Genomic DNA, 12,330 nt, shown 5'->3' with positions numbered 1-12,330 from the left:
GTAATAACCAGTAAATGGAGAACTTCGATCCTCTGCCACAACTCCTTACGGAGTGAATGAGGCAGTCCTGGCCCTTCACAGGCTCATGGGGGGAGGGGGCGTGTGGAGGGTGGAGTGGGGGAGACTGTGGAATAAAACAAAGTAGAAAAGGCTGAAAGACTGGAACCCCATCAGCTAAGTTGGGCACCCAGGTGCCTGAATCCCAGCCCCTTTCCTCCAGATTCTTTCCCGCAGTCCTGGTCCCTCCCAGTGCCTCAGTGCTCCTGTCTGTAAAATGGGCAGAGTTCCAGCCTGCCAGCTTCCTCCCTAGGCCCAGATCAGTACAGCCTGGTTCCCCCTCTTCCTCCCACCTTGCCCGAGTGTCTTCCAAAGGCTCATTCATTCACAAACCGTTATTGATTTTCTCCTGCATGCTAGACAGGGTGCTGGAGTGCTAGACACTGCAGGGGGTGGCTGGGAGGGGGGCCTTCCCAGTCTGCTGGGGGAGGCAGACGTGTAAACAGACGCTGCCACGAGGCAGGATGTGATAAGAGCTAGGATGGCAAGGTGGACCTTTCTGACCCCTGGGTGATGGTCACACTGACCCGGCTGCTGGAGGACTACTGTCCCACTGGCCTCCCATGTCCCAGATGTCCCCCCAGTGCCCCTGCCACGCCCCAGCTGGGCCCAAAGCATTCCCCCTGATGAATCAACAGGAAAGAATGCTCCCAGCCTTGGGTCAGTGGCAGCAGCAGCAGCCCAGCTCCTCCCCCAGGGACAATGAGGCAGCTGTGGGCCGGGGTGCCAGGTATGCCTCGGCCCCCTCCCCATGCCCAGCCACCTCTCATGCGGAGCCAGGAACAACACGGAGGGCTCGGAAAACGTAGGCTCCACCTGCTGCCAATCACCCACCGGGGCCTGGCCGCCCAGAACTAAAAATACCCTGGAGCCTGGGGGCTGGCCTGGGCTAGCGCCCAGAGAGTGAATCGACATTGCCCGGAAGTCCTTTAAGCTGTAAGACTCCGGGCAGAGGCTGAGGCTGGGGAGCAGTGGAAGGAGGGATCTCCCCCGGGGTCACTGTGAGCTCCCTCCTTGAGAAGTGAGAGGCTCCTTAGCAGGCCCAGACCCCCCCATGACTTACTAGCAGTGGGATTTTCTCAGCTGAGTGGCTGTCTCCTCATCCTTAAATGCTATTGCTGTGGGGCTCACATGGGACAGTTCAGCTCATCTCAGTGAGCTTTGACTTGATGGAGACTGCCTGCTTTCTTCTTCGTGCATGACTGTGCTCACAGCCTCGGCCACCCCCAGACCCTCTGCTACACTCTTGATATACAGGTCTGTGTCCACCTGGACTCTGGGGGCCCCTGAACTTCTTCTTTACCTCTAAACCCAGATTCTATCGCAGGGCTTGGCACATGGCAAGTGCTCAGTAAGTGCTGGAGAGCTGAATAAATGGGCCTGCTTTGAGCTGGTCCTTGGGCCAGAGCCGGGGAGACACAAACAAGCCAGATGTGGTCCCCGTCCTCAAGGAATCTGAAGAGTGGTGGGGGAGACAGACCCCCAGTCAACCAACAGATGAAGCATCATTGTCATCATCATGCAGGTGCGGAGCAGTTGCTCTCTCTAGCACCTCATTGAATCCTCTTAAAATTCCTATGGACAATACTTTCATCACCCTCCTTTTACAGATGATGAAACTGGGGCACAGAGAGATTAAGTGACTTGGCCAAAGTCACACAGCTATAATCTGCAGAGGGTGGCAAGTGGTAAATGGGAGTGGAAGCACAGGGCTGTGGGTATAGAGGAGGGAAGTCTGAGGATTGAAGGCTTCCTGGAAGAAGTGTCTTGAAAGATGGATATGACTCACCATATAGAGAGGTGGGAAAGTGGGCTGGTCTGACTAAAGCTTTGGAGCCATGGAGCACTGTAGAGCTGTCAGGGGCTATCCCATCTCCCTTCTCCCCTCACCCAGTCCTCAAGGCCCAGGGTATAAGCATCACCATCTGCCCGCCTCTCCCAGGGTGAGCTGAGAAGCTGAACAGTAGCGAACACAAACTTCTTCCACAAGGGGTGTTTCTCAACCCTGCAAGGTCAGGGCCTGCATTCCTCCCAAGGGGGAAGGCCAGAGTCTCCTGCAGAGAGCTGTGACCTAGCACATGGCCAGCAGCACCCGGGGAGAACCTGGCTAGAGAACTCAGTACCATGCCTGTGGGGCAAACCTTCCTTCTCAGTGGCCTTCAAGACAGTCCCGCCCCACCTCCTTTGAAACTCAATATGGAGGAAATTGTACAGCTGGGAATCGGGGGACCTGAGTTCTAGTTCTGGCTTTCTGAGCTATGTGGCCTTGGGCAAGTCATTTTGCTGAGCCCGAGATCCTGCATCCATTTGTCCTGCCTTTGCACCTCTGCCCCTCTGACATCCAAGGGCCAAACTGCTCTCCTCTCGTCCCTGCATCTTGGCTGTCCCGACTTCAGTAAATCCTGTGCAGACTGATCTTCCCGACGTGTTGTCATGCCCGAGCTCAAGAATCTTCAATGGCTCACTGTTACCCACAGAATATGGAGAATCCACTGTTGCTCTTCCTGTTCCTCTACCCTTTTCCTCTTCTGACTTCATTTTCCATGTTCTACCTATCCTTCAGGCCTAACAGATTCCAACTCCTCTTCGAATGCGTCCATGAAGCTGGTGTGAATACTTTCAAAGAGTCACGGAGCTGAACGGGACAGTCTCTGCCCTTTGATTGCTCACCACCCAGTGGGAGAGATGACTCAAAGACACAGCAGTGATGGAGAGGAGACTGTGATAACAGAAAGCAGGACAAATTGTGGGGGGCGGGGGGGGTGGTGAGGAAGGGACCATTCCGACATAGGATGGGACAGGCTTTTCGTTTGCTGAGAGCTGTTTAACCAGGCGCAGGACTTTCGTTCAGAGGGGGCACAGGAGCTGAGGGGATTCTGAGAAGTCTTGGGGGTGGCGGAGTGAGTCAGTGCATGTAGCAGGGCTGGAGAGGCTAGCCCGGGAGATGGTTCCTGGGGGGAGAGGAGAGATGAGCTGGCTGCAGTAGGGAGAGGAAATCTGGGGGAAGAACAGAGCCCGTTACTAGAAATTTTAGGAAGTTTTGCTTTGTGATGTGCACTGTCACCTTCCCCCTGTTCCTCTGAAACCTTCAGAAGACTCTCCATTACTCAATAACGTTTGGAGTTGGACAGGCCCCCCCCAGTATTCGCAGGGCCTGGGCATGAGTCAGAGGGGGTCTCATGCTGTCCGTGTAAGTGTCTAAGAGTTAAAGATCAAACGAACTCGTTGTTAGATAACACGTGGTCTGTCCTCCTGCCTTGACAAAGACACCTTCAGAAAGAGCTGGAAGGCCAGGTTTGAATCTGGAACTTTCCACTCCTTGGGGTTCTGTGTGAACATGTTACAGGGAGTGTCTACCCCTGGCCCTGAGCCCCACTGGGCCCCCGCCTCCCCCCCAACATCCCACACAGCGAGGTGCCTTCTGCTGTGAGAGGAGCACGCACGCTCCGGGCTCTGTGCAGATCTCCGCAACAGCCGCCCTTTGGCTCCCGAGCCTGGGTGCACAGGCTGGAGGCACAGCCTGCTCTCAGGAGGAAGGGCTGGAAGCAGGCTCCTGCCTCCCCGGCAAGGAATTCCTGGAGAAGGGGTCTGGAAATGGGATTGGGGCTCGGGGGGCGGGGGGCACGTCCTCTTGGCCCTGTGGACTTCGTGCCCCCACTCCATGAGGGGTGGGTTTGCTTAGAGCTGGGTGGTAGGAACCTTAATCTTGCCTAGTGCCGTCTTGAGCGGGTACAGTGGGCCTGCCGTACCGACGGTTCCGCATTCGCAGATTCAAAGGCCTGCGATGATTGCGTCTGTGCTGAACATGTACAGACTTTGTTCCTTGTCACTTTTCCATAAGCAATACAATACAACAACTGTATACATAGCATTTACACTGTATTAGGTATTATAGGGAACTGGAGATGATTAATCTACACGGGAGGACGTGTGCAGGATATATGCAAATACTACGCCCTTGCATATAGGGGACTTGAGCGTGGATTTTGGTATCTGCAGTGGGCCCGGGACCAATCCCCCCCATACCGAGGGAAGACCGTATTTACCTCTTCATAGATTCATACCCTTGGGAGGGGGGAGCAGGGTCTGGGAAGTGGGGTGTTTTGGGGGGAGGACAGGGAGGATCCTAAGAACCTATAGCTGGCAAGGCAGAGAGCCCAACTCAGACACCCCCATTTCTGTCCCCGCCCTGGGATCCCTAGCACAAAGGCCCTGAATTCCCACAGATGTTTGGGGGTTCAGTTTGACTTGATACCAATGTTTTAACGCTCCTTTCTGCCCCACAGCCTTTTTTCAGGGCCCCCCAACAAGATCCAGGCTCTCACTTCATTAACCCATTTCTCACATGTAAGTCGTCACATGAGGAAGGTCATCAGGGTCAACAGTCTCAGCCATCATCATCATTCCCTTCCTCTCCCTCTAACCACCCCTCCCCCGCTGCTCTCCCTTCACCTTTTCTGTCCTTACCTCCCCCTCCCAGCCACACAGCCTTGTCTAAATTCTCCCCAATCTTCTCCAGTTCCCTTGAGACCGTCTCCCCCTCCTCTACTCCCTCCCCCCAATTCCGCCTGCAAACCCCACATTTCCCTGTCTCAGCAGCTGAGCAGGCACAGTGTCTGCACACGCTTCTATTCTGGTAAATTAAAGTCATAAGTTCTGGGGGAAATGAGATGGAATGAAGACGCAGTGCCGCAGCCCCAAAGCCCCCAAGGTCCCCTCGGAATCTGACACAGGTCTGCACTGACCTTCTCACCTGCCTGTAATTGAACCCCTTTTTCCTCAAGCAACGCTAGACAAGTTAAATTAAAAAACATTTCTTATTCCACACTGCTTTCCTGGATCTTTTAAAACGACTAAGATAGTGACTACATTGCTTCTCCCCAGATGAGATCAGTGGGCTTTAGTGGGCTAACCTGGGAACCTTGCAGCCTGCACAACATCCCCTCTAGCCTGGAGTCTTGCCTCTTCTCAGCCCCTTTAGGAAGATTGTCAGCTATGTGAGGGAAGAGCCAAACTCAAGGCTGAAGTGTTAGGGGCCACTCCTAGCCCCGGATCAACCGCTTGTGAATTCCCTCTGGGATAAATTGAGGCAGTCAGGGAAACAGGTGTTCAGGAGCAGAGCTGTTGATTATAGAGAGGTGCATATGCCCTAAATACAGCTTTGTATTCTTTCGCATCTGAGTTGGTTGATCCAGAGCTTTGCAAACATTTTAAAGGTTCTTTGTGAGGAATTGGTTTTATCTCCCCAGCTGGAATGTAAGATCCTTCAAGGCAGAGCCTGACAGACTCCGAAGGGGTGATTTTCATGTAGCCAGCCAGTGTTCAGCTTCCAGCAACCAGGAGAGGGCAGCAAGGAGCTGTCTGGGTGGAGAATTCCCTTGACCAGGCCATCCAGCGGGGAGGGTGGGGACCTGCCAGGTTGGAGGTCAAGGGAGATCCATGGATGAAGCAGGAGCTGAGTCAAGACTAGGGCCAGAGAGCTGGAGGCGGGATGGGGAGCCATCGGCATCGAAGGCCAAACCAGGAGTGAGGGTGGGGGTGCCAGGGGGAGAGAGAAGCCCGACTAGAAAGCAAGGGTAATCTGACGGGCCTGTTCAGACGACACCAGACAGAGCGAGAGGCGGGCCTGGCGGTCTCACACGGTAGCTCAGCAGTTCTCTGTGTGTGGTTGCAGACCAGCAGCATCAGCATCACCTGGGGAGCCATTACAAATGCCAATTATCAGGCCCCACCCCAGACCTGCTCCATCAGAAACTCCGGGATGGGGCCCAGCATCTGTGTTTCGACAAGTCCTCCAGATAATTCTAAAGCCTGCTAACATCAAGAACCACCTCTCTAGACCACACCCTTGGAAAATGTTTGCACTGACGGAGTCTAGAGCCCTGGAGTGCAGCCCTCTCCGGGGCCCTCTTGCGTTGGGAGAAGCCTCCTCCACTCATGATGGGCTGGGTCTTTGGGGACCGCCGTCTTCTACATCCCAGTTACTCCCAAATGGGTTTTCATTCCCTTCATGTTGGGGTGGGAGGGCCATATATTCTGTCCTTCACAGAGTCCCCAAAGAGTCCATCACTGGGGTGGGGTGGAGGGGTTCCTTGTTACTGTCTTCAGGGGGCCACTTGTGCTGGGCCAGGAATGGGAGTTCAGGCCAACATCTGGATTCTGGCAGAATCTTCCTGCATGACAGGAATTTCACCATCTATTCAATACTGCAAAAATCTATGCCATGGGAACATCAGACTAAAGTCTAAAATCTTCCGGAAGATCAGTTGGCCAACAGTGTCATTGACGCCCACCAGCTCTGGGCAGGCAGAGGGGACCCGGAACCTGTTCCACAGGCCGCCTCCTCCCCTGGGAGCTGGTCCTGGCTTGCGTAATTCCCAGTAGATCCCAAGTGGCAGGAATAATTCTTAGTCCTGGACCATTCTCGGTATATCAGTGGCCAGAGAAGAGTTAAATAGCCTCAAGGTTGTTGATTTATTCACAAAGGAAACTGCCCAGAAAGGACAAGAAAAGCTTCATTTCCTAGCCATTAACTGAAAACCGCTTTTCTTAGGACGGCTTGACCTCTAAAGTGTTGACTGAACTATCCAGAAAAAAGTGTAGATAAACGACATCTCCTTTTAGCATTGAGCGTGAGTAAACAAAGTAGGAGAGAAGGAATTCCACCAAGATATCGGCAGAAACTTAACTTGTTAGGGGAAATAATTTCCTCTCCTCATTACCAATTAATGAGCATAAGCTTCTGCCCATCAGCACCCTTTGAATTGCTGTCACCGTGGTGAGGTGGTGTGACAGGAACTTGGTGTAACGCCTATGCCTTTGGTGAGGATTTTCAGACCAGACCTAACAGGTGAATGTGTCTCATTCAGGTTGGGGCCTTATCCTGTACTAAACATCGGGCATGGATCCATCATATTTGTACAGAGAATACTTTGCTAGTCATGGTGGGGACACAAAGATGTAAAAAACCAGTTCCTGCCCTCAATGTAAGTCTTGTAAGTCATGAATTATATTTATATCATTGTGTGAATTACATCAGCCAGTGAAATCTGTTTGTATAGATGAGATCATCCTCTTATTTATTTAACACATGTTTGTTGAGCACCTATTATTTATGTAGCCATTTTGGGAAATCTAAAAAAGTAAAAATAACCCCTGTTTCCCAGGCTCCAGGGTACTGCTGGGGTCACACTCGTGGTAAAGGCCCTATTTTCTAGGTTCTAGTCTCTTTTCTGTAGGTCGCACTTCCAGCACCATCACCCCCCAATCAAATTCTCACTCGATTTACATCTAGGAGTTTTCAGGGGGTAGTCAACACGTGCTCATAAACCAGGCTACAAGCAACGGTTAGATTGCACCATCTTCCATCATCTTCCATGCACATTGGCACCCTCCTTTTCCCCACTGTTGATGTCCTTTACCTGAGAAGTTTCCTGAAAAACTTTTCAAGTATTTGTGGTTAGTGCCTACTGCAAAAAATGCTGAGGTCAAAGCCAGAGGGGCTAGCTCTTGATGCGTCTAAAGCTGCCACCCTTCAAGGCATAGAATGGTGCTGCCTTCCCTCAGAAGTGAGGAAAATGCCTGTGCCCCACGGTGCTGTGCTGTGTCACCTGCACTCTGTCCTGTGTCACTGGCCTACGGCCCACCTTTTCACCAGTTCCCCCCTGTTGACTATTGTAGCTTTATAGTTAGTCTGACATCAGACAATGAGTCCTCCAACTTTGTTCTTCTTCAAAATTGTTTCGGTTATTTTAGTCCCTTTGCCTTTCTGTATACATTTTAGAATCAGCTTGTTAATATCTACAAAAAAGCCCACCAGAATTTCGATTGGGATTGCACTGGATTTATAGATGAGTTTGAGGAGAAGTCATATTTTAAGAACATTGGGCCTTCCTTCCCACCCAGAAACACAATATAGTTCTTGTTTATTTTTTCTTTGATTTCTTTAATCAGTGATTTCTAGTTTTCAGCATAAAGATCCGACACATGACACACTTATGTTAGATTTATGCCTAAGTATTCCATATTTTGGTAATATTGTAAGTGGTACTGAAAATTTTTAAATTTCTAATTGATCCTTACTAGTATATAAAAGTCCAATCAATTTTTACATATTGGCATTGTAGTCTGTGAAATTACTAAACTCACTTCCAGTCATTTATAGATTCCTTGAAATTTTCTACATAGAAAAGCATGTCATCTATGAATAGAGACAGTTTTATTTCAACCTTTCCAATCTGTACGCCTTCCATTTCTTTTTCTTGCCTTATTGCATTTGTGGGGTCTCCAGTATGGAGTTGAGGAGGAAGGATAAGGGGGGACATTCTTGCCTTGTTTCCAGTCTCAAGGGCAAAGCATTTAGTCTTCCTGCATTAAGTACGACGTTACCTGTATGTTTACCTGATGGCACATAGCATTTACCATTTCATCTACGTTGTCAAATTTATATGTGTAGAGTTGTCCATAGTATTCTCTTCTTATCCTTTTGATGTCTGCAGTGTTTGTCATTACATTCCCTGCTTCATTCCTGATATTAGTAATTTGTGTCTACTTTCTCCTTTTTGTCTTTTTCTTGCTGGAGGATTGTCAATTTTGTTGATCTTTTCCAAAAACCAGCTTTTTGTTTCATTGACTTTTCTCTGTCATTTTTTCTGTTTTCAATTTCTGCTTCTGTCTTTATTATTTTCTTGATCTTATTTGGGTTTGTTTCATTCTTTGCTTAGGTTCTTGAGGTGGGAAATTAGATGATCACTTTGAGACTTTTCCTCTTTTCTAATGAAGCATTTAATGCTATATTTTCCTCTTAGCATTAATTTATCTCTGTCCCATAAGTTTTGATAGGTTGTATTTTCATTTTCATTTAGTTCAATGTATTTTTTGTTTCTCTTGAGACTTTTGCTATGACCCATGAATTTTTTAGCAGTATATTAATTTCCAAGTGTTTCGAGATTTTCCAGTTGTATTTCTGTTATTGATTTCTATTTGATTTTACTTGATCAGATAACACTCTGTATGATTTAAATTCTTTCAAATTTGTTGAGGTCTGTTTTGTGGCCCTGGATATGGTCTATCTTGATATATGTTCTAGAAACACTTGAAAAAGAATGTGTGTTCTGCTGTTATTGGGTAGAGTGTTCTATAAATGTCAATTAGATCCTGTTGGCTGATGGTGTTTTGAATTCTTCCACATTCTGCTGATTTTCTGTCTTGTTGTTTTATCAGAAAGAGGAAAGTTGAAGTCTCCAACTGTAATTGTAGATTTGTCTGTTTTTCTTTCAGTTCTGTCAGTTTTACTTCACATATTTGCAGCTCCATTGTTTGTGAATGCATATTTAGGATCGCTATGTCTTTTTTTTGGACTGACTCTTTTATTATAATGTAATGCCCCTCTCTGTTTCTGGTCATTATCTTTTCTCTGAAGTTTACTTGATATTACTTTACCCGATATTAATATAGCCACTCCTGCTTTCGTTTGATTAATTTTTGAATGAAATTACTTTTCCTATCCTTTACTTCCAAGCTGCCTATATTATTATATTTGAAGTGAGCTTCTTGTAGAGAGAACATAGTTGGATCATTTTTTTAATCCACTCTGCCAATCTCTGCTTTTTAACTGGTGTATTTAGACCATTTACATTTAATGCAATTATTGATGTATCATTGCTTAAGTCTGTCATTTTATTTTTGTTTGTTCTGTTTTTTGTTTCTCCCTTTTCTTTTTCCTGCCTTCTTGTGGGCTACTTGAACACTTTTTAGAATTCCATTTTGATTAATCTATAGTGTTTTTTTTTTTTTTTGAGGAAGATCAGCCCTGAGCTAACTACTGCCAATCTTCCTCTTTGTGCTGAGGAAGACTGGCCCTGAGCTAACGTCCATGCTCATCTTCCTCTATTTTTATATGTGGGATGCCTACCACAGCATGGCGTTTGCCAAGCAGTGCCATGTCTGCACCTGGGATCTGAACCAGCGAACCTTGGGCTGCCTGAGAAGCAGAACGTATGAACTTAACCACTGTGTCACTGGGCTGGTCCCTAATCTATAGTGTTTTTGAGTGTATCTCTTTGTGTAGCTTTTCTTAGTGGTTTCTTTCACTATTGCATTATATATACCTAATTTTTCACAGTCTACTGGTATTACCATTTTTTCAGTTAAAGTGAACTGTAAAAACCTTATCTTCCTCTATGCCTCTTTATCCTGCCCAGTTAACAATATAGTTGTCTTGTATATTTCTTTTACATAAATTCATAACCACATCATGCAGTGTTATAATTTTTGCTTCAACTGTCAAACGTAATTTAGAAAACTCATGAACAGAGAAAAATAGGTATTTTACCCATTTTTTCATTTTTCTTTCTTTCTTCCTGGCGTTCCAAAGTGGCTTCTTTTTATCGTTTTCCTTCTGGTTAGAAAACTTCTGCTAGCCATTCTTTTAGGATAGATCTCTTGACAACAAATTCTCTTAGCTTTCTTTCATCTGAGAGTGCCTTGATTACCCCTCCTTTCCTGAAGGATTTTGTTGTTGTTGTTCTTGCTAGATTTAGAATTGTAGCTTGACATTTCTTTCCTTTCTTGAAAATGTTGTGCCATTTATTTCTGGCCTTGTTGGTTTCTGATGAGAAATCCACTGTCATCCAAATAGTCTTTTCCCTGTAGGTAAGGTCATTTTTCTCTTGCTGCTTTTGAGATTTTTCTTTCTCTTTGGTTTTCAGAAGTTTGACCATGATGTGTCTTGGTATGGATTTTTTTGGGTTTATCCTGTTTGGAGTTGGTTCATCTTCTGAAATTTATGTATTTTGTATTTATGTCTATGTATTTTGCCAAATTTGGAAAATTTTCAGGCCATTATTTCTTCAAGTACTTTTTCCAGTCCTGCCCTCTTTCTCCTCTGCTTCCAGGACTCCAATTACATGAATGATGAATATTAGATCTTTTGTCATAGTCCCACAGTTCCCTGAGGCTTTGTTCATTGTCTTTTTTTTTTTTTTTTAAGTCTATTTTCTCTACCTTGTTCAGATTAGGTAATTCGTATTTCTCTCTGTCTCTCTCTCTCTTTTTTTTGTGAGGAAGATTGGCCCTGAGCTAACATCTGTTGCTTATCTTCCTCTTTTTGCTTGAGGAAGATTGTCACTGAGCTAACATCTGTGCCCATCTTCCTCTACTTTATATGTGGGACGTCCTCCACAGCATGGCTTGACCAGTGGTGTGTAGGTCTGCACCCAGGATCCACACCCACAAACTCCAGGCAGCTGAAGTGGAGCATGTGAACTTAACCACTGTGCCAGCTGGCTGGCCCCCCTATTTGTATCTGCTTGAATCCACTCATTCTTTCCTCTGTTCTCTCCATTCTGTTCTTGAGCTCATTCACTGAGATTTTAAATTTTGGTTATTGTATTTTTCTGTTCTAAAATTTCCTTTTGGCTCTTCTTTATATCTTCAATTTTTTTTCTGCGACTTCCGATTTCTTTGCTGAAGCTTTTTATTTTCCTTTTGCTTCAACTGCGTTTGTATTTGTTGAAGTATTTTATGGATGCTTTAAAATCTTTGTTAGATAACTCTAACATCTCTGTCATGCTGGCATTGGTATCTCTTGAGGGCCTTTTTCATTCACTTTGAGAGCTCCTGGGTTCTCAGTATAATGAGTGATTTTTCTCTTTTTTTTGAGGAAGATTAGCCCTGAGCTAACATCTACTGCCAATCCTCCTCTTTTTTTGCTGAGGAAGACTGGCCCTGAGCTAACATCTGTGCCTATCTTCCTCTGTTTTATGTGGGACACCTGCCACAGCATGACTTGACAAGCAGTGCCATGTCCGCACCCAGGATCTGAACCGGCAAACCCCAGGCTGCTGAAGCAGAACATGCGAACTTAACTACTGCACCACCAGGCCAGCCCCCTAATGAGTGATTTTTGATTGAAACCTGGACGTTACGGGTATAATGTTATGACGCTCTGGATCTTGTTTAAACTTTTTGTTTTCACCGGCTTTTTCTAGTGCTGTTTCATCAGAGGATGGGAGGGTACCACATGTTACTGCTAGTTGGGAATACAAGTCCAGGTTCCCCATCCAGCCTCCCTTGACACATGAGGGGAGGGCTCCTCATTCCAGCTGGGTGGAGGTGGTTGATTAGGCCCCCACTGACTAATGGTTGAGGGTAAAATATACTGTAACTCAACGACTATGGCTCTGGCTGTCAGTGTATCTAGATTCCATACTCACTGCATGGCAGTGGAGCAGATGCTTCATATACATGTTCCCCATCCTCTTGGGGTGATTG

At 46.9% G+C, this 12,330-nt stretch overlaps 1 protein-coding gene across 3 annotated transcripts in view; it reads left to right on the top strand.

Annotated features, from left to right (window-relative positions):
* Positions 1 to 12,330, top strand: part of R3HCC1L (R3H domain and coiled-coil containing 1 like) — a 204,102-nt gene that overhangs the window by 120,211 nt on the left and 71,561 nt on the right. The gene's annotated exons all lie outside the window — the stretch shown is intronic.

The sequence above is a fragment of the Equus przewalskii genome, chromosome 1 (assembly GCF_037783145.1).
Source record: "Equus przewalskii isolate Varuska chromosome 1, EquPr2, whole genome shotgun sequence".
NCBI classification, from domain to species: Eukaryota; Metazoa; Chordata; class Mammalia; order Perissodactyla; family Equidae; genus Equus; species Equus przewalskii.
Note: the sequence above shows the minus strand (reverse complement) of the source record. Positions and strands in the feature narration are given on the sequence as shown.